This window comes from Camellia sinensis, chromosome 5, assembly GCF_055761805.1.
Source record: "Camellia sinensis isolate YWXY chromosome 5, ASM5576180v1, whole genome shotgun sequence".
Taxonomy (NCBI): Eukaryota; Viridiplantae; Streptophyta; class Magnoliopsida; order Ericales; family Theaceae; genus Camellia; species Camellia sinensis.
Window position 1 is genome coordinate 34,336,406 of NC_138965.1, and position 27,126 is coordinate 34,363,531.

General features: G+C 40.9%; 1 pseudogene; it reads right to left on the bottom strand.

Annotated features, from left to right (window-relative positions):
- Positions 1-27,126, bottom strand: part of LOC114288071 (ferric reduction oxidase 6-like) — a 187,759-nt pseudogene that overhangs the window by 124,451 nt on the left and 36,182 nt on the right.

The following is a 27,126-nucleotide window of genomic DNA, read 5'->3' on the forward strand; positions in this document are numbered from 1 at the left end:
AGACCTTTACAACTATTGCATATGGATTTATTTGGTCCCTCGAGGACATCTAGTCTAGGTGGTAAACATTATTGTCTTGTTATTATTGATGATTATTCAAGATTTACATAGGTTATGTATTTAGGACGCAAAGATGAAACCTTTTCTTCTTTCACAAAATTCTGTCATAGAATTCAAAATGAAAAAGGCTTTCTTATTACTAATATACAAACCGACCATGGTAGAGAACTTGAAAATGAGAAATTGTTTTGTGATGAGCATGGTATTGGACATAATTTTTCAGTACCTAGAACCCCTCAACAAAATGATGTAGTAGAAAGGAAAAATAGAACTTTAGAAAATATGAGTAGAACAATGCTTTGCGAAAATAATCTTCCTAAATATTTTTAGGCCGAAGTCGTTCACACCGCATGCTATAGTTTGAATCGTGCATTGATTAGACCTATTCTAAAAAAGACTCCTTATGAACTTTGGCATGATAGAAAGCCCAACATTAGCCACTCGCATGTGCTTGGATGTAAATGTTATGTGCATAATAATGGTAAGGGTAACTTAGGTAAATTTGATTCAAAATCTGATGAAGCAATTTTTCTTGGCTATTCCTTGACTAGCAAAGCTTACCGTGTTTTTAATAAAAGAACTCTTGTTGTGGAAGAACCTATACATGTGGCATTTGATGAAACTAACATCTCTTTTCAAAAGCAAATTGCTAGTAATGATATAGATTTGGAACCAAACGTGGAAGATTCAAGTATCTACAAAGAAGAGAACCAACCGTGTGAGTTGAACAAAGAGATTGAATAACCTATTGTCTCACCTCAAGAAGAATGAGGAAACAATGGTGATTTGCTAAGAGAATGGAAGTTTGTTCGTAATCACCCTAAAGATTTAATCCTAGGTGACCCTACAAAAGGTATCAAAACTCGCTATTCATTTAGAAACATTTGTAGTAACTTGGCTTTTCTCTCACAGATTGAGCCTAAGAACTTTCAAGAAGCCGAATTCGATAAACATTGGAAGATGGCTATGCATGAAGAGCTCAACTAATTTGAGAGAAACAAAGTGTGGGAACTTGTGTCAAAACCTAAAGATCATACCATTATCGGTACCATATGGATCTTTCGAAACAAGCTTGATGAATCCGGTACAATTATAAGAAACAAGGCCAGACTTGTTACACAAGGATACAATCAAGAAGAAGGTATTGATTTCGATGAAACTTTTGCTTCGGTTGCTAGATTAAGCCATTCGCATGTTACTTGCATTCGCATGTTATAGAGATTTCAAACTTTATCAAATGGACGTAAAAAGTGCGTTTCTAAATGGTTTCATAAATGAGGAAGTTTATGTAAAACAACCACTAAGTTTTGAAGATCATGTTTTTCCAAATCATGCTTTTAAACTATCAAAAGTTTTATATGGTTTGAAACAAGCACCTCATGCATGGTATAAACGATTAAGTAAATTTTTGATTGAAAATAATTTTACTAGAGGAACGATTGACACAACACTTTTTGTTAAAACTAAAAATGATGATCTACTTATTGTACAAATATATGTGGATGACATTATATTTGGTGCTACTAATGAAACCTTGTGTAAAGAATTTGCTAAGTGCATGCAAGGTGAGTTTGAGATGAGCATGATGGGGGAGCTAAATTATTTCCTTGGACTTCAAATCAAACAATGTAAGGAAGAAATTTTTATCAACCAAGCTAAGTACACAAAAGAACTACTCAAAAAGTTTGGTATGCATGACTCAAAGATAGCTGGAACACCTATGAGCACATCCATTAAGTTAGATAAGGATAAAAAAGGTAAGTCCATTGATCAAACAAAATATCGAGGTATGATCGGCTCACTTCTTTATTTAACTGCAAGTAGACCCGATATTATGTTTAGTGTTTGTATGTGTGCTAGATATCAATAAAATCCTAAGGAATCACATCTTAGTGCTGTTAAAAGAATTTTTAGATATCTTGTTGGCACTGAAAATTTGGGATTGTTTTATCCTAAAGGTGTTGCATTTGATTTAATTAGTTACTTGGATGCCGACTTTGCTAGATGCAAACTAGATAGAAAAAGCACCAGTGGCACTTGTCACTTCCTTGGTAACTCATTAGTATCTTGGTTTAGCAAAAAATAAAATTCTGTTGCTTTATCAACGGCCGAAGTTGAATATATAGCTTCCAGAAGTTGTTGTGCCCAAATACTTTGGATGAAACAATAATTGGAGGACTTTGATTTATTTTATGATCATATCCCTATTAAATGTGATAATACTAGTGCCATCGATTTAAGTAAAAATCTGGTTCAACACTCACGAACAAAACATATTGAAATTCGACATCATTTTTTACGAGATCATGTTCAAAATTGTACTTGAATTTGTAAACATCGACACGCAATTGGCGGATGTTTTCACAAAACCCCTAAGCGAGGATCGCTTCAATTTTATTCGTGACGAGCTTGGAATGTCGATTTCTACTTAAAAGGTTTTGTTGTGACTGTGAAGCTTGAATTTTTGTTAAAATGATATATGTGTATTGCTACATTGATATGGAAAAATTTATATCAGTTGAATGCTGTCAAGTCCTTCATACATTTATTATCCTTAACAGTTTGCTATTCTCAACTGTGTATTTTTGTTCTGCATCTTGAGCTTAATTTAACTTTGCATACATTGATTTTTTTTGGGTTAAACCTTCATGGTATTTTTTTTAGCTTTAGCCTTAACCTTCCAGCAACACTGACGTCCCATTAAACTTAATTTCTTTTATTTTTTTTTCTCATTGTATATATTTTTTTGTTTTGCTATTAGGCTTAATTTCTTTTTTTTTTTCTCATTATTTTTTTCGTTTTGCTATTAGGCTTAATTTTTTTTTTAATTTTCTGCACTTTAATTTCATCTTCAGTGCTTAAAAAAACAAAAAAAACAAAAAAAAAAAAACCCTTCTATCTATTTTTTTGGCCTTTTGTAGACCTCATTTACTCACCTCTTCCGCCGATTTCTTCCTCTTTTTATCACCTTGGGAGACCCTTGAAGGCCCTGCCCCGTGCTTTTGCCGAGAGAGACAACTCCCCGTCGACTATCAAAGGCCAAGTACGAAGGTGCTCCAAATCGGGCCATGGAGGTGGCCTGTCGTTTCAGCTCTTTATTTTCGGCCTTTAGTGCGCAAGTTTCTACTTGCGCATCCTTGTACATTCGCTGGAGCAGAGAGAGTTGGGCGTTGACCTCGTGGACCTCACTCGTCCTGTTCTACAGTCGGTGCACCAATTTTGTGACTGCAGTCACCGTCTCCATACAGGACGTTAGTGTGAAATGATTGGCTTCAATGTCTAATTGAGCTGCCATTATTTGCTCAATCGACATCATAGGAAGGTTGGGAAGAGTAGGAGCAGGGGTACTCGGCCCAGTAGCGCTTACGGGATCATTCAGGTCCGGAAAGAGAGTAAGGGGACAGGACGAGGCCATGTAGTAGAAGCAAGAGATGTAATCGAAAGAAGGGTAGTTTTTGGGCAGCCTTTTTGCTCTGCTTAGTCTCTATGTTCCATCTCTCTCAAGAAGACGAAGAAAGGGATGGAAGCGAATGAGAAAGAAAAAGGAGAAGAGAGTGATTAAGAAGAAGACGGAAGAGAAGAATACAAGAGGGAGAGAGAGCCGAGGCAAGTTGATTGACCCGTCTCGCTTTTGTCGGTCGACTGACGCAAAAGCAAGACCGCGTGTCCGACACGATTTTCAAAGGAAAAGAGAGGGGCGAGAGTATTGTATATATATATGTATATATATGTTTTGAATTGTATATATATGTATATATATGTTTTGAATATCTACGTATTATATATATTTGTTTGCATATTGAGGCTCGCGTTGATGCCATTTCTCACTATCATTTCTCTCCTCCTCCTCCTCCTCCTCCTCCTCCTCTCGATTCTGAGCCATGATTTCCTTTTGATAATGTCACAGGGGAAAAAAACTAATATGATATTATGTATTATGCATTATATTCTGATGTTATGTATTATGGTATTGTTTTCAAACTAATAAGATGTTATGTATTGTGGTATTATGGTAGTATTTTTTTTTAAATTGATATAGACTAATGAGTATTTATAATTTTAAAATTGATATAGACTAACGAGTATTTATAATGATAATTTTTTTCATTTATAGTTTGATATCTTAGTCTCATATCATGTCTCTGATTAAAGCTTATTTATTACACATGTGCTAACCTATGTATTTAGAAATGAACAATCATTCAAGGAGCATGACTTGAGGGGGAGCTTTTCTTACTCCCAAAACAAATCAAAACATCATTGTGTGCCATCATAAAAAAGGGGGAGATTGTTAGACTTATTTATTTTGATGATTCAATCAATTATGTTTTAATTTATTTTGAAGAGAAAAATAGAATCAAAATTTATTTTACCTCATTATTTCTTATCTAAACTTTTATCCGAAATGTTGTTAAAATGTATTTAATATTTGCTTAAATCAGGAGTTCATTTCAACCCAAAAACCATGCCCAAAATAGAAGTTCAAACAGCCCAGAACAGAAGTTCAAACAGCCCAGCACAGCAGTAGTTCAAACGGTTTAAAATTGTCAAGCACCAAACGTCCGGGTGGACATCCGGCAGGTCATCCGGCCGAACGACTGGCCAAGGCTTTTTTGTCCAGTTCTGCTTCAGATTGACCTATCCTCTCAACGGATCTGTGCTACAACGACCATTTTTAAAAATAAAGATGTTCCAGACCAAGCTTTGTCTCTTACAAGTTCAAATCAGTAATGATGGAATGGTTTATATTTAAAATGAATTCAACGGCTCTATAAGTCTCATGATATATATATATATATATATACCAGAGCCTATATACTAGAGTTTGAGTGAACAACACACAGCAACTACATCTTACTTACTGAAATTCAGAAAACATTCTTTTATCTATAATCACTCTCATCTATTCTCTGAAAAATTCTCTGAGAAGTGTTCTTCAATTTTTTGTTTGCATCTTTCTCTCAAAAATTATACACTGAGCCTTATAACCTTAAGCTCATCTTTCATATGTGAGGTTTTTAGAAAAATCAAAGCTTCATTTTATATATCTATCTTTGAGAGATAATTCTTGTAGCTTCTGTGAAAGCAAAAACACATTCTTTTCAACCTTGTAAAAGTATAGTACACTCAGTGTTCTTGACTTAGAAAGTCTGTATAAAATCCGTGGAGGATTGCTCCATTTGTGAAAAGGTTGCTAACACACTGTGAAACTAGAGTATAGTGGAAAATCTCAAGTGATGCCTTAGGAGTGGATGTAGGCCGAGTTGAAGCCGAACCACTATAAATCTGTTTGCCTCTCTCTTCCTTATCTCTTTATTTTATTTAAATTGCCATAGCTATATTTCACATTTTCACTGTGCCAAAATCATTAACTGATATAATTGTTAGATCACTTGTTTTAATTATCTTTATTTCATTAATTATATTTATCTATTGTGCTAGTAATAATTTTTATTAGAGTATTATTGTAATTAATTGTAAAAACCTAATTTACCCTCCTTTTAGGTTGTCTTTTAGGTAACATGTTCAATACTGGACTTGATTTAAATATCTGACAAAAATAATATTGTAAGTAATTCGATTACTTTTTTTTTTAATTTTTTCTTTTTCAGATTCTAGTTTTGTTTTTGTAATAAAATACGAATCTATTTTTCTTCATTTATATATATATATATATATATATCTGTATATATGTGGGGGCCGAATAGATTCTATTACGCACGGAGGCCAAATAGATTGAAGAGAGAAACCAAGTCGAGAATTACACGGCCCCATCCCAGAGGGATAAAGACCGAATAACCAGATTAGCTGAATAATCAGCTGTAGACCTAGCCGAGTACGAACAATTAGCCGAATGAGGGATTATTCATTGGAAGAAGAGTGGGCCCAATCGTCAACATCAAGAACGACTATAAATAAGGAGAGTGTCAGCTAACACGGGGTATGTGAGAACACGTAAGTATAACTTGAGATATAAGCAACCAGGAGAGGAGATGCTGACTTATCCGTCGTAGTGCTAATTCCGGCACCTCTGATCGAAGTGTTCATTATTTTTCAAGTGACCAGCTGAGGATCACGAGCGCCCTCCAGGATCAAAAGAGTATTTCCGAACCACTTCTCCACAATTGGCGACGTCTGTGGGAATACTCTAGCATATCTATGGCGGGCGTGACTGAAGATCCTCCGGTAGTCGCTGACGACCTTACACCACGAGATGATACCACTCTAAGCAACATGCTTGGACTAGAGAATATTGCCGCACGAAGGGCCTTGAACTTCGACTCACCTTCGACTTCAACGCATGAGACAATGCAAGCGATTATGGATCAAGCGATGCAAAACGAGCAGAGGTTGGACAACATGATGGCTGAGAACGAGCGTCTTTGACAGGATTTGGCCCTGGAGGTGCCAAAATCCCAATAGGCCGCGTGCCAAGACCAAGGCTGGCCTCTGAGAAAGGACAGTCGACGACCTCAAGTTTAGAGACACGATAGTGGCAGTGATTCTGACTCATCATCCCCAGAACTTGCAAAGAAAGGACGATTCGAAGTCTCCAGCTCTTCTGAAGGAAGTCCGTGTGCACGAAATAAGCGCAGAAGAAATGATTCAGACGAAGAGGACCAACATGATCCCTTTATGCGACGGATTGCAAGGGCAGTACTACCCAAAAAGTTCAAAGCTCCATCGTTCACCCTATACAATGAGAAATCAAATCTCACTGATCACATCCGTCATTACAAGCAAGCCATGACGCTGTATGCAGATGACGAGGCCCTCATGTGCCAAATATTTCTAAGCAGTTTGGGACCGTTGGCCGTCAGATGGTATTACAAATTGGAACTAGCATTGATTAAGAGCTTCCATCAACTTCAAAATCCTTCAGGGCAAGGTTCATCAACAACGAGGTCCAGCCGAAGCAAGCCGATTCTCTCTGGGCAATACAAATCCAACCAGGGGAAACCTTACACGCGTATTCGGCGCGCTATTGGGAATGCTTTAATCTCATCGATGATGCCTGGAATGACTTCATGGTCATCACCGCTTTTAAAATGGGGTTGCATCCTGATAGTGCCCTCCGCAGTTCCTTGACCAGGAGGCCCCCTAAAACAGTCTGGTCGTTAATGAAGAAAGTCGAGGAATACTGCAAAGTGGAATATGACGCTTTGCTGGTCAAAGCCGGGCGCAAGGCCAACAAGACGGCCCCATCTGAAATCGTTCAGCTGATAAATTATGTACCATCATGGAGCCCTGAACCACTTCTCCACAATTGGCGCCTTCTGTGGGAATCGAACCCATGACCATGCAGGCCGTGCCAAGCACATATCATCAACTACTTCGCTTCCCAACTGAACGCGGCATTGAACAAATTCGTGGTTCCCAGAAATCGACACAAGCATGTTATCTTCTTGCTGCGAAAACACCAAAAGAGCTAGAAGTGAATTCTATTGAGGTGCCGAATCAAGAGAGCCTCGACGATGTTGGGCGGCCCCCAAGTGAAAAGGCAACCGAGGCCCTGGATCAAGTTGAAATTGACGGGAATCCTGACAAGTTCTTCATGGTCGGCGCTACCCTGAATAAAGTCGACAGGCAGCAGCTTATTTTTTTCTTACTCGGCAACCTTGATGTATTCGCGTGGTCGCCGTGTGAAATGCCGAGGGTGGATCCATCTGTTTCTCAGCACCATTTAAATGTTGACCCCCAATGTAAACCGATTATTCAGAAAAGCCGACGGTCAGCCGCAGAACACACTGTTGCCGTTGTTGAAGAAGTTGACCGGTTGCTTGATGTCGGGGCAATTCGAGAAGTGACCTATCCCACATGGCTGTTGAATACTATGGTTGTAAAGAAGAAAAATGGGACTTGGCGTGTTTGTGTGGATTTCACGGATTTAAACAAAGCTTGTCCCAAGGATTGTTTTTCCCTCCCCAGAATAGACCAACTCGTAGATGCCACCGCACATGATCAACGTATGAGCTTCTTGGATGCCTACAGAGGCTACCATCAAATTGTCATGCATCCGGAGGACCAAGAGAAAATTGCATTCCTCACCCCACGAGGAACCTATTGCTATAGGGTTATGCCTTTCGGGCTGAAGGATGCGGGGGCAACTTACCAAAGACTAGTCACCGCTATATTCAAAGAGCAACTCGGCCGTACTATGGAAGTGTCTATTGATGATATGGTGGTCAAGTCCAAAGAAGAGCAAACTCACCTGGCCGATCTGGAAGAGACATTCGGCATTCTACGCAAGTACAAAATGAAGCTTAACGCCTCAAAATGTGCATTCGGGATCGGATCCGGCAAATTCCTTGGCTTCATTGTTAACCACCACAGAATCGAAGCCAACCTGAGGAAAATCACAGCAATCCTTGAACTCGGCTCTCCTTGGTCGGTCAAAGAGGTTCAAAAGCTGATGGGGATGGCCGCCGCACTCAACAGGTTCATCAGTCGTTCCACATATCGCTGCCGACAATTCTTTCATACCCTTCGGCAGGGTAAAGCTTTTGAATGGACCTCCGAGTGCGAAGTCGCTTTGAACTGTTTGAAGACTTACCTCCGATCAGTTCCACTCTTGGCAACACCTTCGGCAGGTGATCTGCTTATTTTATATCTGGCAGTTTCCGACTGGGCTGTCAACGCCGTACTGATAAAGGAAGAACTTAGAGAGCAGCAGCCAGTCCATTATGTGAGCAAAGCAATGGTTGACGCCGAAACACGTTACCTTCCGTTGGAGAAACTCATCCTAGCTCTCGTCATGGCAGTAAGAAAACTGATGCATTATTTTCAGGGGCATTCCATTGGGGTACTCACGGACTACCCCCTCCGGTTAGTACTCCGCAGTGCAAAAGCATTAGGGCGCATTTCAAAATGGGCTCTGGAGCTCGGCCAGTATGATATTCAATTTCTGCCCAGAACCTCGATCAAGGGGCAAGTGCTCGCCGACTTTGTGGCCGAATTCACTGGATGCCTCGCTGATTATAAGTCTAATCAAATTCAACCTAAGTCGAATTGGAGAATTTATGTAGGTGACATTTGGCAGTTGTACTGTGACAGATCATCCAACCAACGTGGCAGTGGGGCGAGTGTAGTGATCATGGCTCCCGACAGAGCAATAATCGAGCAAGCAGTCAAACTCGGCTTTGAAGCATCAAACAACGAGGCCGAATATGAAGCACTGCTAACTGGCTAACGGAATGCGCATCTCTTGGGTGCTCGGCGTCTGCTTATCTTTTGTGACTCAAAGTTGGTCATCAATCAGTTAAAGGGGGAATACGTGGCCAAAAACGACCGTATGATAGCTTACATGAAAACGGCGAGTTCCTTGCTGGGAAAATTCGACCACCATGAATTGAACCAAATAACCCGAGCTCAGAACACACATGCAGACGCCCTAGCTTGCCTAGCCTCTACCATCAACTCAGAGATTAAACGGACAATTGAAGTGGGGTTCATCCCTAAACTGAGCATCAGCCCTTTGGAGTCAGTCCAGATCAATGTTATAGAGTCAAGGCTGAGTTGGATGGACCATATCGCTGCATTCCTATCTTCCGAACAACTACCGACGGATAAGAAAGAAGAACACAAGCTGCGAAATAAAGCCCTGCGATATTACTTGGATCCGCAAGGAAAGTTCTACAAGAAATCCCTTTTTGGTCCATACTTAGAATGCGTTCATCCGGATAAAGTCGAGGAACTCTTGACTGAAATACATGAAGGTAGTTGTGGAGCCCATTCTGGCAGACGCTCTTTGGCTCATCGAGCTGTGACACAAGGATATTACTGGCCGACAATGAGAGCAGATGCTGAGTGTTACGTCAAGAAATGTGAACAGTGCCAGAAGTTTTCCCCTTTAACCCATTTGCCTGCTGAAGAGTTAAGCTTTATAACCAGTCCTTGGCCTTTCGCCCAATGGGGACTTGACATCGTCGGACCATTACCTCGCGCCCCAGGCAGTAAGCGATTTTTTATTGTCGCGATGGATTACTTCACAAAATGGGTCGAAGCGAAGGCACTAACACACATTCGAGATACAGATGTGAAGCGTTTTGTATGGAGAAATATCATAACACGATTCGACATTCCAAGAGCACTTATTTTCGACAATGGCACCGAGTTTGATTGCGGCGTCTACCGAGAATTATGCAGCAAGTATGGTATTCGGCCCTATTTCTCCACCCCAGCCTATCCATAGAGCAATGGTCAAGCTGAAGCCTCCAACAAAACCATTTTGGCTGGCATCAAGAAGAGGTTGGAGAAAGTGAAAGACTGATGAGTCGAAGGACTGCCGAGTGTGTTGTGGGCTCATCGCACTACTCCGAGGCGATCCACTGGGGAAACGACATTCACTTTATGCTTCAGAACCCAAGCAATCATCCCTCTGGAGATCGGCCTCCTAACCTTGAAATCAAAAGTTTTTGATATGGGTCGAAATGACATGATGATGGCTCTGGATTTGACTCTGATTGAAGAACAAAGAGACCGTACCCTAGCATCCGTGACGTGGTACCAGCAGCAGCTTGCTAAGTCGTGTAATCAGCGAGTTCAGCTACGCCGCTATGCACCAGGAGAATTGGTCCTGAAGAAAGTACTTTCAGCCGCCAGGAATCTGGCTGACGGAAAATTGGGTCCCAACTGGGACGTCCCCTATCAGATTGAGTCAATCCCCGACATAGAGGCATATTGGCTCAAAGACATGTCCTTGGAATTCCACGCATTTGCGTAAATTTTATCATTAACCCAGTATGTGGGGCATGATGACTTGTTTTGAGTGTTCGTTGTGTACAACTTTCACTTTTATAATAAAACGAATTCTTATCTCACTATATGGAATTTTTGTTCAAAGTAAAAGCCTCCGGATTTGGAGCGCCCTTCGTGGATGTCACGATTGGCCAAGTCAAAAGCCTCCGAATTTGGAGCCCCATTCGTGCATGACACGTTTGGGCCAAATAAGCCTCCGGATTCAGAGCACCCTTCGTGGATGTCACGATTGGCCCAGTCAAAAGCCTCCGAATTCGGAGCCCCATTCGTGCATGACACGTTTGGGCCGAATAAGCCTCTGGATTCGGAGCGCCCTACGTGGATGTCACGATTGGCCAAGTCAAAAGCCTCCGAATTCGGAGCCCCCTCCGTGCATGACACGTTTGGGCCGAATAAGCCTCCAGATTCGGAGCGCCCTTCGTGGATGTCACAATTGGCCAAGTCAAAAGCCTCCGAATTTGGAGCCCTATCCGTGCATAACACGTTTGAGCCGAATAAGCCTCCGGATTTGGAGCGCCTTTCGTGGATGTCATGATTGGCCAAGTCAAAAGCCTCCGAATTCGGAGCCCCATCTATGCATGACACGTTTGGGCCGAATAAGCCTCTGGATTCGGAGCGCCCTTCATGGATGACACGATTGGCCTAATCAAAAGCCTTCGAATTCGGAGTCCCATCCGTGCATGACACGTTTGCGCCGAATAAACCTCCGGATTTGGAGCGCCTTTCATGGATGCAACGATTGGCCAAGTATAAGCCTTCGAATTCAGAGCCCCATCCGTGCATGACATGTTTGGGCCGAATAAGCCTCCAGATTCGGAGCGCCCTTCGTGGATGCCACGATTGGCCAAGTAAAAGCCTCAGAATCTGGTGTCCCATCCGTGCATGACACGTTTGGGCCGAATAAGCCTCCGGATTCGAAGTGCCTTTTGTGGATGTCACGATTGGCCCAGTCAAAAGCCTCTGAATTCGGAGCCCCATCCGTGCATGACACGTTTGGGCCGAATAAGCCTCTGGATTTGGAGTGCCCTTCGTGGATGCCACGATTGGCCAAGTAAAAGCCTCTGAATTCGGAGCCGCATCTGTGCATGACACGTTTAAGCCGAAATAGCCTTCAGATTCGGAGCGTCCTTCGTGGAATTCACGATCGGCTAAGTTTGAGCCTCCAAATCCGGAGCCCCATCATAGTAGGACCGAGTAAGCGTCCGGCTTCGGTACGTTTTTCATGAATATTCTGATTAACAAGCACCACCTCAGTTGAAGGATGGAATATGATTCTTAACATGTTTAAACATAAAGTAAAACAACATGCAACATAAGCTGAAACAACATGCAAACATGTAAAGATAATATGTTTTATTGAATTAATCGATAATACATAATTCGCTCCCAATTTACGTCAGAGCGGTACATTGTGTTTAATTTTATTCGACGTCCCCCTCGTCATCGCTCTTCTCGACTTCGAAGGCTGCAAAAGGAAAATGATAACTCTGGTATAATAGCGATGCCGAATCAACGACTGCTACCCGGAGAGACTCTGCGCCCTGGAGAGCCTTAATCCACCCGTGTTTAAATCCACGGTTCTCACATCGGCAGACCTCTTCGGCGAGCTTTTCCTTAATTTTTTCAATCCCAACTTTTCGGCCTGTATGGAAGCCTTGTTCATAAGCCTGGGTCTTTGTAGCTTCTATTGCAAACATGCTTGCCATGTCGCGATCGGTAATCACGTGACTTATAAGACGCTGGGTCACCATTTCGTCTATAATCGGGTTAGATAGGCCGGCCGACTGAGTTTCGGCGGTCTTGGCTTTTCTTAACTCCTGTTCGGCTTTCTCCGCGCGGGCCTCTAAACTACGAATGCGTTCATCTTTCTATTCGATCTTCTGCTGTGCGGCACGAAGGCGCATACCGATCTCGTAAGCGGTGTATAGTCCTTTCACCGCTCCGTGAATGCCCTCTCGAAACACTTCGAAATCTTGTCGACCAATCATCGACTGCTGGACCTCTGGTGAAAAAATATGTCGTGCAAATTCGACTGCCACGCTTGGATCTCGGATGATCGAATCTGCTTTCATCATTGGTTTGTTCCCAGTAAAGACTGAAAAAATCAACGAGCGTGGAGGCCCATTGGCCTCGCTTCATGAATGAGGGGAGTTCCCCCACTGTCGCTTCTCCCTTCTAGGTGACATGCTTCGACGGCGTGGAAAGTGACGCCTTTCCCGCTCCCCAGATGCCCTAGTTCCCGTTCGTGAAGGTTTGCCACCTCGATTCATCGCCGAGTCCAGCTCAGCCAATGTCCTACCCTCTTCTCTGCTGTTGAAGAATAGTCTACCTGACATTCACACTTAGCTAACCTTCTTCGAAAGACTGGTTTGAGTTGAGTCTTAGCACACTAATGGGACCTACGCGCCCAAAGCAACTTCCTTTTTATTAACCACAGATGCACCGCTCCCAAAGCGATCCCTTCAACGCTGCCCCAGCCAAATCGTAAATGACTGATAATCGGCGGCAACGTTCACTGATCCACTGGGACAAGGGCATATTAATTAATCCATTCGGCCTTACGTAAGTCATTGTGCCGAACAGACAGGCTGTCCCAGCCAATTCATGAACGGCCAATATTCGTTATCCACCACTAATCCGCTGGGGAAAGAGCAGATTTATCAATCTATTCGGCTTAAATACCATAGCTTCTAGCCGAATATCCACGATGCCCCAATAGAGTTTTGACCTGCCATTTTTTGGAGGTCTTATTCATTAATAAGGCGGTCTCGTTCAAACCTGCTGAGGCAAGGGCAGATTCGTTAATCTATTCGGCTTAAATAACAGAGCTTCTAGCCGAATATCCACGGTGCCCCAGCAGAGTTTTGACCTGCCCTTTTTGGGAGGTCTTATTCATTAATTAGGCGGTCTCGTTCAAACCTGCTAGGGCAAGGGCAAATTCGTCAATCTATACGGCTTAAATATCAGAGCTTCTAGCCGAATATCCACGGTGCCCCAACAAAGTTTTGACCTGCCTTTTTGGGAGGTCTTATTCATTAATTCAGCGGTCTTGTTCATCGACTTGCTGGGGCAAGGGCAGACGTATCTTATCCATTCGGTCTTATTCATTAATATACATTGTGCCCCAGCACATCCCTGAACTGCCGTCTTTTGTTGGTCCTCATCAACCTACTGGGGCAAGTGCATATTCACTAATATACTCAGCTAAGTTGCAGTGCTATAGAGTTATTCGTGAGCTGGATTGATTTTGCAGTCCGTTTCATTCATTTCATTATTTTATATCTTACTTAGCTGTTCACAAGCACATTCATCAGGCAGAAAGCCAAAAGTAATTTTCATTCATAAACTGAGCACAAACAAAAGTCATCTTACAAATGAAAACTACCCTACATCAGCTTCTCAAAAAACCTAATAAGTCTAACAAAACCTACGTACATACAATGTCAAAAACAGAATGAAAAAATACTTGACTATAGGTCAGTCTTCAGGGTCAGACACCAGCGGCTCAATGTCTACCTGCTCGTACGGAATCGGCTGATCCAATACCATGTTAGCGGCAGCCAAGGCCTTGAGCCAGCCGTGTTTGAACCCCCTATTTTCAAACCTCGGCACTGCCTCTACATAGTCCGCCAAGGCAGCATCTTTGCCTTTCTGGAATGACTTGGAAATCTCGGACTTGGCGTTTGCCATCGCCCTCTTTGACTCTTCCAAGTCGGCCTCCAACTTGGCAATTATCTCATTGGCAGACTTGAGCGCTTATTCATTGGCATTCGCCCTTCCCTCGGTGGCCAGTCTCAGTTCGTCGGCAGTCTTGGCCTTATTTTCTTCGGCATCGGCCCTAGCTCTCTCTGCCGTCACTTTCATGGCCTCAGACTCGGCTCGGAGAGAGGCCTCTGCTGCCTTAACCCTCTCATTTTCCAACTCGTCTGTAAGAAAGTCGATCTGTTCGATAACGTCATATTGGCGACGGCCAATTTCAGCTATCCTCCCCACCGCTTGCAAAACAAGGGATCAATAAGCTAATATAAAAACTTTCTTTTGGGTTAACCTTGCAAAATTATAAAAGGGCACATACTAGTATCGCCGATTGAGCGGCTAAAGCGATGGCCAGCAGATCTGCTTCTGCCCTAAAAGCTGCTCTGTCAACCGGTAGAGAAATGAAAGACGCCAAGCTCAAGGCCACGGCTGGGTCTCTTATAGCTGATGCATCAGACACAACCGGCGTGTTCCTTATCCTTGGTTGTATTGTAAATGGCACAACCAAGTTAGGTTCATCCATGCGTGGCCGTTTATCAATCGGTTCTTCCGAATAATCGGCCTCGTGCTCGGTCGGGCGTTCTTTCCCCCTTTGCTCCGTCACTTGATCCTCCTGTTGATCGACAATAGGTTCCGTTTCGGCCACTTCGGTCTCAACCTCCTCAACAGGAGCAGGCGGAGGAGTTTCTTCCCTAGCGTTGGGTGGAGGGGGTGGAGGTTAGTTTCGCTCGGCTTCGGCTTTCCTACGCGCCACCATCCTCTCGGCTTTTTTCCGTCTGGCCAATTGAGTGAGCGACTCACCAGCCATGTTGTCAGAATACGAGCCGGGTAGGTCCCCTAAGTCGGTAAAAATATCCTCAAAGGACACGTCCGCTCGGTCCGAAGTAGATGGAGGATTGAGGCCGACTTCCTCAAAAGTAAAATTTAGTGCCGCGTCAACCTCCTCTAGTATGTCGGATCCGTTCAAAGATGGCTGATTTAGCTCCTCTTCGACTACTTTGGCAACTTGTTCGGACGCCGGCTCTGAATCTGAATCCTCAAAACCAATCTGCCTAAGATTCTTGAAACTCGGGAAAATAAGTGTCGTAAGGTACTGCTCGCTCCTTGGAATCCGAATATGTTCTGCCGTCGAAAAAGTGGTATAGGTCGGCTCGTATCGCAGAAGAATGTGGGCCGTCCTCCCTTATTTCTGGAGATTTGGACGGCCAACGAACTGGAGTACCATTCTGATCTGTGCAAGTATGGTGTCGTCGGCCGAAACTAGAACTTTCTTCAAATTGTTTCTTGCACAATTAAAACGGTAAATACTTGGAATTTGAATAGAAAATATTTAGTAAAAATTCATGGGGGGTTAAACGGCCACCTGGTTCGCCCCTTCGCCTGGGCACTGGATCTTGGCAATCTTCGCCCTCGCCAAATTCCTAGTTTCCACGAACCACAACCATAACAACGTCAACTCGCTTGCTAGAGCTGGCAAGCAAAGTGACCAAGTGATGGTCGGTGTCTTTGGCCCTGAAAAAGTAGCGCCCCTTTCGACCAGAGGATTTGGCCAAGGCATAACAATGTCGAGTGGCAGGGACTCCAAGGTTAAGCTTAAGGTGCCGGTTTAGTTCAATAATACCCATTATTATTCAAAAAAAAGTTTACGTTTGGCTGAGAAGGGATTAAACCCCAATAACGAAGGACAACCCTTAAAAGTGGATGAAAGGGGAAACAGACTCCGCCCTCTTCGATTAACAAGAGAGGAAAGACGATTGTACTCTCATCAGTCCTCTCCGTATCAATCACGTTCTCTGCCAAAAGTGCCAGATGAACGTTGTTAGGGATAGAAAAGTGGCGACGGAAACCAGAGACTCGCTCTGTAGAAAAAAGGGCTCTCAGATGTTTAGCCATCACAGCATGAAAAACAGACACTCTACACAGCAAGCAAACAAAGAAAAAGGAGTCGAGGTGGAAGAAAGAGAAACTTACAAAAAATGAGGAAGACAATGAAGAGCGGAAAAAAGTTGCAGAAGGCGAGAAGCGAAGAAGTTGAACTGACAGGTAACGAGAAATCTTGAGCATTCAAGAAAGAACATACAGACGAAAAGACAACATGGTTTCAAATCGTATTAAATGAATGAAATGTATGAAGGGGCGGGAAACTGTAATGATGCTCAAAAGTAGTAGGCGCCCTGACGCTTGCATTGGAGTAAGGGATACTGCTATATTTCTTGACTCTCTAGGTCCAAGGTCCAAACATGCCGACTAACTAACGTTAATAGGATGTTTGGGGGGCAATTGTGGGGGCCGAATAGATTCTATTACGCACAGAGGCCGAATAGATTGAAGAGAGAAACCAAGTTGTGAATTACACGGCCCCATCCCGGAGGGATAAAGGCCAAATAACCAGATCAGCCGAATAATCAGCTGTAGACCTGGCCGAGTACGAACAGTTAGCCGAATGAGGGATTATTCATTGGAAGAAGAGTGGGCCTAACCATCAACATCAAGGACGACTATAAATAAGGAGAGTGTCAGCCAACATGGGGTATATGAGAACAAGTAAGTATAACTTGAGATATAAGCAACCAGGAGAGGAGATACTGACTTATCCGTCGGGGTGCTGATTCCGGCACCCCCGACCGGAGTGTTCATTATTTTTCAGGTGACTAGTTGAGGATCACGAGCACCCTCCAAGATCAAAAGAGTATTTCCGAACCACTTCTCCACAATATATATTGTTTTGATTTTTGTAATCAAACAATCTCTCTCATTTCTTTAATCCATTCTTTGAATACAGTGAAGGCTGTCAAACAATTTTAAGACAGATCATTTTTGTGTCTTCATTGTATTAATAAAATTATTATGTTGTATATTATTTTTCTGGTTTTAGTAACTAGAAAAGTAAAATTATTTTTGTTTTATAACTTATTTTCTTGTTTGAGTAACTAGAAAATTAATTTGAGTTTTGGTTTTGATTTTTTCTAATTGTTTGTAATCAGATATTATGGTTGTTGAAAGTAGTACTACAAATCCGATTATTACAACGACTCCGATCCTTACCCAAAAACCATGTTCAAGTTCCAATGAGTCGTTGAGAAAAATCGAACAAATTTAATGGCACCGAGCTTAAGAGAGGGCAGCAGAAAATGTTGTTCTATCTTACGACTCTGAATCATGCCCAGTTTCTCCAGGTAAAGACTCTAGTGCTTAAAGAGGATGAAAGTGATCGGCAAGTTATTGCCGCTGTAGACGCCTGGAAACATTCTGATTTTCTGTGCAGAAACTACATCCTTAATGGCCTAGACAACATGCTGTATAATATTTACAGTCCTCTGAAAACAACAAAAGAATTATGGCATTCTTTGGAGAGAAAATACAAGACAGGATGCCAGCACAAAGAAATTTGTTGTCAGTAAATTTCTAGATTTTATTATGGTGGACTCTCAAACGGTAATTTCTCAAGTTCAAAGTTTTCAATTAATTTTGTATGATATTCATGTTGAAGGTATGTCTCTTAGCGAGTTTTTCCAAGTTGCTGCGTGGAAAAATTAACATTGGCTTTGAAAGATTTCAAAAGTTATTTAAAATATAAACGAAAAGAGATGACCATGGATGAACTTATTGTAAGACTGAGAATTGATGAAGATAACCGTAAGGCTGAAAAGAGGAATGGTAAAAATCCCATTGAGGCTAATGTAGTGGAACAAATGCCCAAACCACATAACAAAAAGAGGAATTTTGCTAAAGATGGTCCTAAACAAGGCAACAACAATGGCAATAAAAAGTTCAAAGGAAAATGCTATAACTATGGCAAGATCGGACATCGTGCAACTAATTGCCGCCGCCTTAAGAAGGATCGCGGAAGTACAAGCAAAAAGACCACCAATCAAGCTAATGTAATAGAAGTTGATTACATTTCTGACAGGGTAAATGACATAAATCTCTCTACTGTGATGTCTGAGGCTAATTTGGATGGAAATCCCAAAGAGTGGTGGGTGGACACTAGGGCAACTCGACACATTTGCGTGGACAAAAAAACGTTCACTACTTATAATGAGGCTGTAAATGGTGAACAACTATTTATGAGAAATTCATTTACTTCTGCTGTGGCTGGACAAGGGAAAGTTCTCTTGAAGATGACATCAGGCAAGAAACTGACCCTCAACAACGTGTTGCATGTACTAGACATCCGAAAGAATTTGGTTTCTGGTTCTTTGCTAAGTAAAAATGGTTTTAGGCTTGTATTTGACTTTGATAAATTTGTATTAACAAAGAGTGGTATGTATGTGAGTAAAGGATACATGAGTGATGGTCTCCTCAAGTTAAATGTAATGACTTTTGTACCACAATCTGCTATGAATAAGAATAACACATCTTTTGCTTATATTCTTGAGTCAAATTTATGGCATGGTAGATTAGGACATGTGAATTTTGACGCTTTGTGTAGACTAATTGGTTTGGATTATATACCAAAGTTTGAAATTAATCCTAATCACAAATGTGAATTATGTGTATAAGCAAAACTAACTAAGGCTCCATTTAAATCGGTTGAAAGAAAAGCTGAACCTCTAGAATTAATTCATACTGATGTGTGTGATCTTAAATTTGTTCAAACTAGAGGAGGCGAAAAGTATTTCATAAACATTTATCGATGATTGCACAAGATATTGTTATGTATATTTACTTGGAAGTAAAGATGAAGCTTTGGAAATGTTTAAACTCTACAAAACTGAAGTTGAAAATTAACTTGGTAAAACTATTAAAATGGTTAGAAGTGATAGGGGTGGTGAATATGATACACCTTTAAATGAATTTTGTGCGCAACATGGCATTATTCACCAAACTACAGCACCCCATTCTCCATAGCAAAATGGAATTGCTGAAAGGAAGAATAGAACTCTTAAAGAAATGATGAATGCCATGTTACTAAGTTCAGGCTTACCGCAGAACTTGTGGAGGGAAGCAATATTGCCTACTAATTATGTTCTTAATAGAATACCCCACAAGAAAACTAACAACACTCCTTATGAATTGTGAAAAGGCCGACCACCTTCATACAAATACTTAAAAGTGTGGGGATGCTTGGCAATGGTAGAAGTTCCTGTTCCGAAAAAGACTAAGATAGGACCAAAAATAGTGGATTGTATGTTTATTGGTTATGCGCATAATAATAGTGCATATCGATTTCTGACTTATAAATCAGAAATACCTGATATACATGTGAACACTATTATAGAATTAAGGAATGCTGTGTTTTTTGAACAAGTTTTTCTTTACAAGAAAGGACAGGAGTTAAGTTTATAGAAAAAAAAAACTTATGATTGTACACAAAATCAGGAGACTAATGACAATCAAACGCAAGAGACTAGTAATAGTCTCGACCAACAATATTTAATTAATGATGAACCAAGACGAAGTAAGAGAGCGAGAATATCAAAATCCTTTGGTCCAGATTTTCTGACATACCTGTTAGAAAACGACCCTCAAAGCTTTAAGGAAGCGATGTCAGGTCTTGAAGCACCTTTGTGGAAAGAGGCTATTAATAATGAAATTGAATCCATTATGCAAAATCATACTTGGGAATTGGTGGATCTTCCACCGGGTTCTAAACCTCTTGGGTATAAATGGATATTCAAGATAAAAATAAAAGTAGATGGTTCAATAGACAAGTATAAAGCAAGATTGGTGGTAAAAGGTTGCAGACAAAAGGAAGGTCTAGATTATTTTGACACATATTCCCCTGTAGCAAGAATAACATCTATCCGCATACTTATTGCTATAGCAGCATTGTATAATTTAGAGATACATCAAATGGTTGTTAAGATAGCTTTCTTAAACAGTGATCTAAATGAAGAGATTTATATGGAGCAACCCGAAGGGGTTGTAGTGCCAGGACAAGAAAACAAAGTTTGTCGACTTGTTAAATCTCTTTCTGGATTAAAACAAGCTCCTAAGCAATGGCATGAGAAATTTGATAATGCTATACTAACTAATGGTTTCAAGATAAACGAATGTGACAAATGCGTCTATGTTGAAAACACTAACAAAGGTCATATAATCATTTGTCTTTATGTAGATGACATGCTTATCATTGGAAGCAGTCAAAACATGATTAAATCAACCAAGCAAATATTGAACAGAAGATTTGATATGAAAGATATGAGGGTCGCAGATGTTATATTAGGAATGAAGTTACTAAAACATCTGATGGATATGCATTATCTCCATCTCATTATATTGAGAAAATTCTTGGTAAATATATCAAGGATGATATAAATGTAGTAAGAACACCTGTAGACATCAGTTTTTATTTATCAAAAAATAAAAGTGATGTGGTGTCTCAGTTAAAATACTCACAAATCATTGGAAGCCTAATGTACCTAATGAATTGCACACGTGCTGATATAGCTTATGCTGTCAGTAAATTGAATAGGTACACTAGTAACCCCGGAGAAGACCATTGGAAAGCGATCATTCAAGTTCTTAGATATCAAAGATTTACCCGTGATCATGGCTTAAAATTTACTTAATATCCAACAGTACTCGAAGGCTATTGTGATGCAAATTGGATATCAGATACTAAAGATTTAAAATCCACTAGTGGATATGTCTTTACTATGGGAGGCGCTGTTGTTTCTTAGAAATCCACGTAACAAACATACATCGCACGATCCACAATGGAATCTAAGTTCATCGCTTTAGACAAAGCTGGAGAAGAAGCAGAGTGGCTTCACCATTTCTTAGAAGACATTCCAATACGGCCAAAACCTGTGCCAGCTATTTGCATTCATTGTGATAGTCAATCTGCAATAGGCAGGGCATAGAGTCATATGTATAATGGTAAGTCACGACATATGCGTCATTGGCATAATACCAAAAGGAAATTGCTCTAAAGTAGAATAATCTCAATAGATTATATAAAATCTAAAGAGAATATTACAAATCCATTAATGAAAGGTTTGACAAAAGAGCAAGTGTATAGTTCATCAACGAGGACATGATTAAAGCCTATTACATAAGAGTCATCATAATGGTAACCCTACTTAGATGACTGGAGATCCCAAGAACTAAGTTGAAAGGGACAACTAAGTTATGCGTGGCTCACCGTAAATCACCAAGGGATTAAAATTCCCTACCCATTCTTATAGTGAGAGTGATATCTGCAACATGTATTGTATGTAGGGGTTTAAGTATAAGCTTTGCTTTTAATGATAATTATATCTTGATTTAGGCATAAAAATCAAGACGAGTATAAGAGATACTCACAAATAAGAATCACCTATATGAGTGTCGAACTGGGGTCGGTTCTATGAGAATGAAGAGGTTAAATTCTCTAGAAGTACTCACGAACAACCAGGAGCGTTCAAGGCCAAAATGAACACAACCGTGAGAACCACGATGTGTTAGAAGATATTTTGTGTGAAATCTATTGTTTTGGCTTACACAAACGACTGAACAATTCAAGACGTCGCGTCCATTGGTTAGCTAGTAAGTCCAATAGGTTATCACTAGGGAAGGTTCAAGGCCAAAAGCTATCTATCCTAATGCAAGATATTTTTGATTTATACTCTCTCGACAAATTCTGCATGTTGTTGCATTTTCTTTGTCTTTAAATTCCATTCATGTGGGGGATTGTTAGAATGGTTAAGGAAAGTCTGTACAAAAATAGAATTTTTTTATTAACTTTTGACTATAATTTAACTAGGTCCCAAGTACTGGTTATAGCGGGTATTAGTGGTAACGCGTTCTATGCTGCTTTGTGATTCACGTAGTATATTTGGTTGTTGAAAATCATTATCGGATGAATGAGAAATTGAAGCCAAAGTGAGCTCTATGGAAATAGTGTTTTTGGTGAAATTTCCATAAAGGTTGAAATCAAGGTTTGTCCCACATTGCTTTGGTAAGCAAACTTTGTGTGAGTTTATAAGCCTTGGGTTTGGAACTTAGGGAGGGCCCCAAGGGGTACCCAAGTTTTGTGGAAGAGTGAGGTTATGGGCAAAGTGGGCTAGACCCATTGGACCCAAAACAAGTACACGCGCGGGCGGCGGCGGCGGCCGTCCATGTAATAACCCGACTCTCTTATATACTTTACATCTTTAGTTATATGAGTAATTACATGGTTAATGTGAAATTCCATGTGGAGTTATTCTTACATACATGAATTAGTTAATTGTGATATTATATCTGTCGGTTATTGAAAAAACCTGTTGAAATCGAGACATTTGGACTAGAAATTGAAAGCCTTAGGGGTGCGATAACCCGAAATTGATTTTACCATTATGATTAGCTTGAATTTTAGGGCATAATATAACGTTTTGTAAAAAATTGATTCGTAATGAATTAAATTGATTTAATTTGGATTTAAGCCTTAATTAGTCTATTAGATCCATAAAGGATATATTGAGGGTCTCTACGAACCTAGAGGACTTCATTCTCAGCAAAAAGAAAAGAAGATCTCCTGGAAAGAGAGAGAGAAGACGAGAATGGGAAAAATGAGAGAGTTCAATCTAAGAAGAAGATTGAAGAAATTTGAAGATTAATTTAGGGATTTACTCTAGGTAAGTGTAAATAAACTCTAAGGCCTTTAACCTTTCCTCAATTAATGAGACTCAAGCATTGGATTGAAGTTTCACACTCATATAAGTTAGGGGTTTTGATAGAAAGGCTTTGTTTGAGGAAATGCCCATGGAATCATCAACAGTCATTAAATTTATGTAAATTGAAGGTTGATTCTTGTGTTTAAAGAGTATTTTGAGTTAACTTTAGAGGACCCATCTTTTTCTCTTTAATTCTTGCACATATTGTGAACTCCTTATATATATGTGTGTGTGTGTGTGTGTGTGTGTCTATTTTGCTTACCATGAAAAGATGAGGAATTGGATGGAAAATAATTATTTGAATTGTACATGTTTTACTAAAATGGAATTATACTCTATTTGGAGTTGAGAATCATGTTTAATATGATCCTATGTTGTGTTTTGAAAGGAATTTTGGTTGTATATGAGCCTTGAGATGCCTTTGAAAAGTTAGATTTTTGATGAATTTCAGACAGCCCAGAACAAAGCCAGAACTGCACATGCGGGGGCCCAGGGCCACACGTGCGAGATGCATAGCCGCACGTGCGGAAAACAGGGGAGGTAGACTGATGTATACTGCAATAAAAGCACATGCGGGCCGCACGTGCGGCACACCTTTTTGAATGTGCGGTGGGGACTTCTGCACGTGCGGCCAAAGATGGAAAATTCTGTTAATTTCTTTTGCTCGTTTCAACCCTCTGAAGATGTTAGTATGACCATTTGATGCTTCTGTGACGCGTTCAATTGAATGGGGTTTAGCGAATCGAACATAGAATAAAAAGAGAAAACTAAACAAAAGTGATGTACTTACGAGTTGTGTACTATGTGTAGGGCACGTGGAGGAGGGGACCATTGTTCATCCACATCACAGTGAGTAATAGTAATGTAATGATATATTTCTTAAGTGGAATGATTGAACGTTGGCACACGAGATATGGACCTGAGGTCATTTTGTTCTGTATTAAATGGGCCTAAGACTGTTTTGCTACTATGATGGGCCCAGGGCCGTTCTGTATCACATTGGGCCTAAGGTCGTTCTGTATCACATTGGGGCTAAGGCCGTTCTATATCACACTGGGCCTAAGGCCATTCTGTATCACGTTGGGCCTAAGGCTGTTCTATCCTAAGTGGGCCCAAGGCCGTTCAGAAAAGGAAATGTAAATAAGATCGACTTGAATTTTATGAATATGCTTTACAAGATTTATGCTCGTACACATAATCTTTTTGCATTGCTATCATTCACTGAGCCTTGCTCACTCCGTTTTTATGAATGTTTTGTAGGTAATTAGCCTGCAGGATAACCTTAGGTCAGCCGCAGGTGCCTTTTGTTGGGCCTATTTTGCCGAGTCACTCGAAGTGGCCTTTTGTCTTTATTTGGCGGGTTCCATATGTTGGCATGTGTAGCTAGATTTTGGATGAATTGTCTTAGATACTTTGTCAATATGTAATTTTTGGGTTGCTTGCTACCCTTGTATAGACTTATATGTGTGAACTTAATATAAGCATGTGTATGTATGCTATATTGTATTAAGATCCTGGCATTTAGACATAGCTCAATGGATGTTACATTTTGATATTATATTTGCTTCCGTTTAGGCCTCAGGGTTGTATCAAACTTAAATTGGGTTTTGAGGCCTAGGTGTAGGCTGGTCATGCCCAAAATTTTAGGGGCAGGTTTGGGTTGTGATAGCTGGTATCAGAGCACAAGTTGCTATCTCACGCACGGGTCCATTGAGCTTTAGAGAGTCTAGAAAAGATTTAGGTTACATGCATAGCATTTCTTGATGCATACAAAATGAGATATAGCAACGAGATTCGTATGTACAATGACTAATGCTAAAACCAATGTATCTTGTGTATTCTCATGTGTACTATAATTGATTGATATGCAGATCATGGTGAGAACAAGGATGGATGATTCGGAGGATGCTACCTCTGCACGGTTGGATATGATAAAATGAATGATTATGGAAATGGCAGAAACTTTGAGGCAACAGCAACAACAACCACCACCGCCACCGGTACCAATACCACCGCCAGTGGTACAAGACCATCAAGATGAGGACCGAACAATTATGCTCACAAAGGAATTCAAGAAGATGAAGCCATCCTCTTTCAAAGAGGAAATTGAACCAATAAAAGCAGAAGCATGGGTATTGGGCATAGAAAAGTTTTTTGAGGTTTTTCCATGTACCGAAGCCGAAAAAGTGCAACTTGCTGCCTTCACTCTTGAAGACGAAGCACGGAGGTGGTGGATGCTCACAAGAATTGAACACCAAGGGTTAACATGGGCTCGATTTTTGGAGCTATTCTATGATAAGTATTTTCCCCAATGTATGAGAGACAAGAAAATGACTGAGTTTGAGACCTTGAGACAAAGGAACAGAACTGTTGCAGAGTATGAGGCTCAATTTGCTGAGTTGGCCCGTTTCGCACCACTTATGGAGGATACGGATTGCAAGAAGGCAAGAAAATTTGAAGGAGGATTACGAACAGCTATTCTTGATCGAATAAATGTGTTGAAATTACCTACATACGTGGATGTGTTAGAAAGGGCAGTAATAGCTCAGCGAAATATTGCCACTCAAAACCGGGCCTCAGAGTGGAGAGTGAAGAGGAAGAATACCCAAGCTCCAAGGGGTTCAGTGGTACCACTGAGCAAGAAACCAAATTCGGGAACTTCCAGTACCTTTGCTTTTCCTCGTGACTTTACACCAATATGTTCGGATTGTGGAAAGAGGCATCGTGGGACTTGTTACCAAGTAACGGGGGCATGCTTCAAGTGTGGCAAGACGGGTCATTAGCAAGGGATTGCCGCAAAAAGATCGATAGAATGGAAATAGAACTGCCACAAGTTCAGCCGGTTCAACTCCAACCCCAATCACAAAGGCAGCTGCAAAACCCGCCAATGCTAAAGAGGCTGCTAGGTAGGGAAGAGTATTTGCGGTAACTCCATGTGACGTGCAGAATACCGAGGCTGTAGTATCAGGTACATTTTCCGTTAATGATTACTCCGCACATGTGTTATTTGATTAGGGCTCTACCCACTCTTTTATGTCAAAAGCATTTGCTAACTATTTAAACAAGCCTATGGAACCACTACCTTATGTTTTGTGTGTGTCCTCACCATCGGGGGAGTCTATGGTATGTGCCTCTATTTATCCTGCATGTGAAATTCTAATTGGAGATGTTCGGGTAGATACCAATTTGTTACCTCTTGATATGGCTTATTTTGACATAATCTTGGGGAGGGATTGGTTAAGTGATTGTCATGCGACTATTGATTGTATGTCCAAACAAGTTACTTTTCGACCCTTGAGACAGTTTGAGTTTATTTTCAAGGGACAAGGGGTGATTTCTCCACCCTACTTTATTTCCACAATGAAGGCATGTAAACTATTACAAAAAGGTTGTCAGAGGTATTTATGTAGTGTCTTGAGCAGACAACCAACGGATGGGGGTTTGGATACAATTCCAATAGTTCAAGATTTTTCGGATGTTTTTCCAGAGGAGTTACCTGGTGAACTAGTTGATTGCGAAATTGAGTTTACCATTGATATAGTGCTGGGAACCCAACCCATATCCAAAACTCCTTATAGAATGTCACCGATTGAAATGAAAGAGTTGAAGGTCTAGTTGCAAGACTTGCTCGACAAAGGGTTTATTTGCCCGAGTACTTCTCCTTGGGGCGTACCAGTTCTTTTTGTAAAGAAGAAACACGGGACCCTTCGATTATGTGTGGATTATAGAGAGCATAATAAGGTAACTATAAAGAATAAGTATCCTTTGCCTAGGATCGATGATTTGTTTGATCCACTACATGGTGCACAAGTCTTCTCCAAAATAGATTTGCGATCCGGGTACCACCAACTAAAGGTTAAAGCCGAGGATATCGAGAAAACTGCTTTTCGAACCCGTTATAGACATTATGAATTTTTAGTTATGCCGTTTGGGGTTACCAATGCGCCAGCGACTTTCATGGATCTAATGA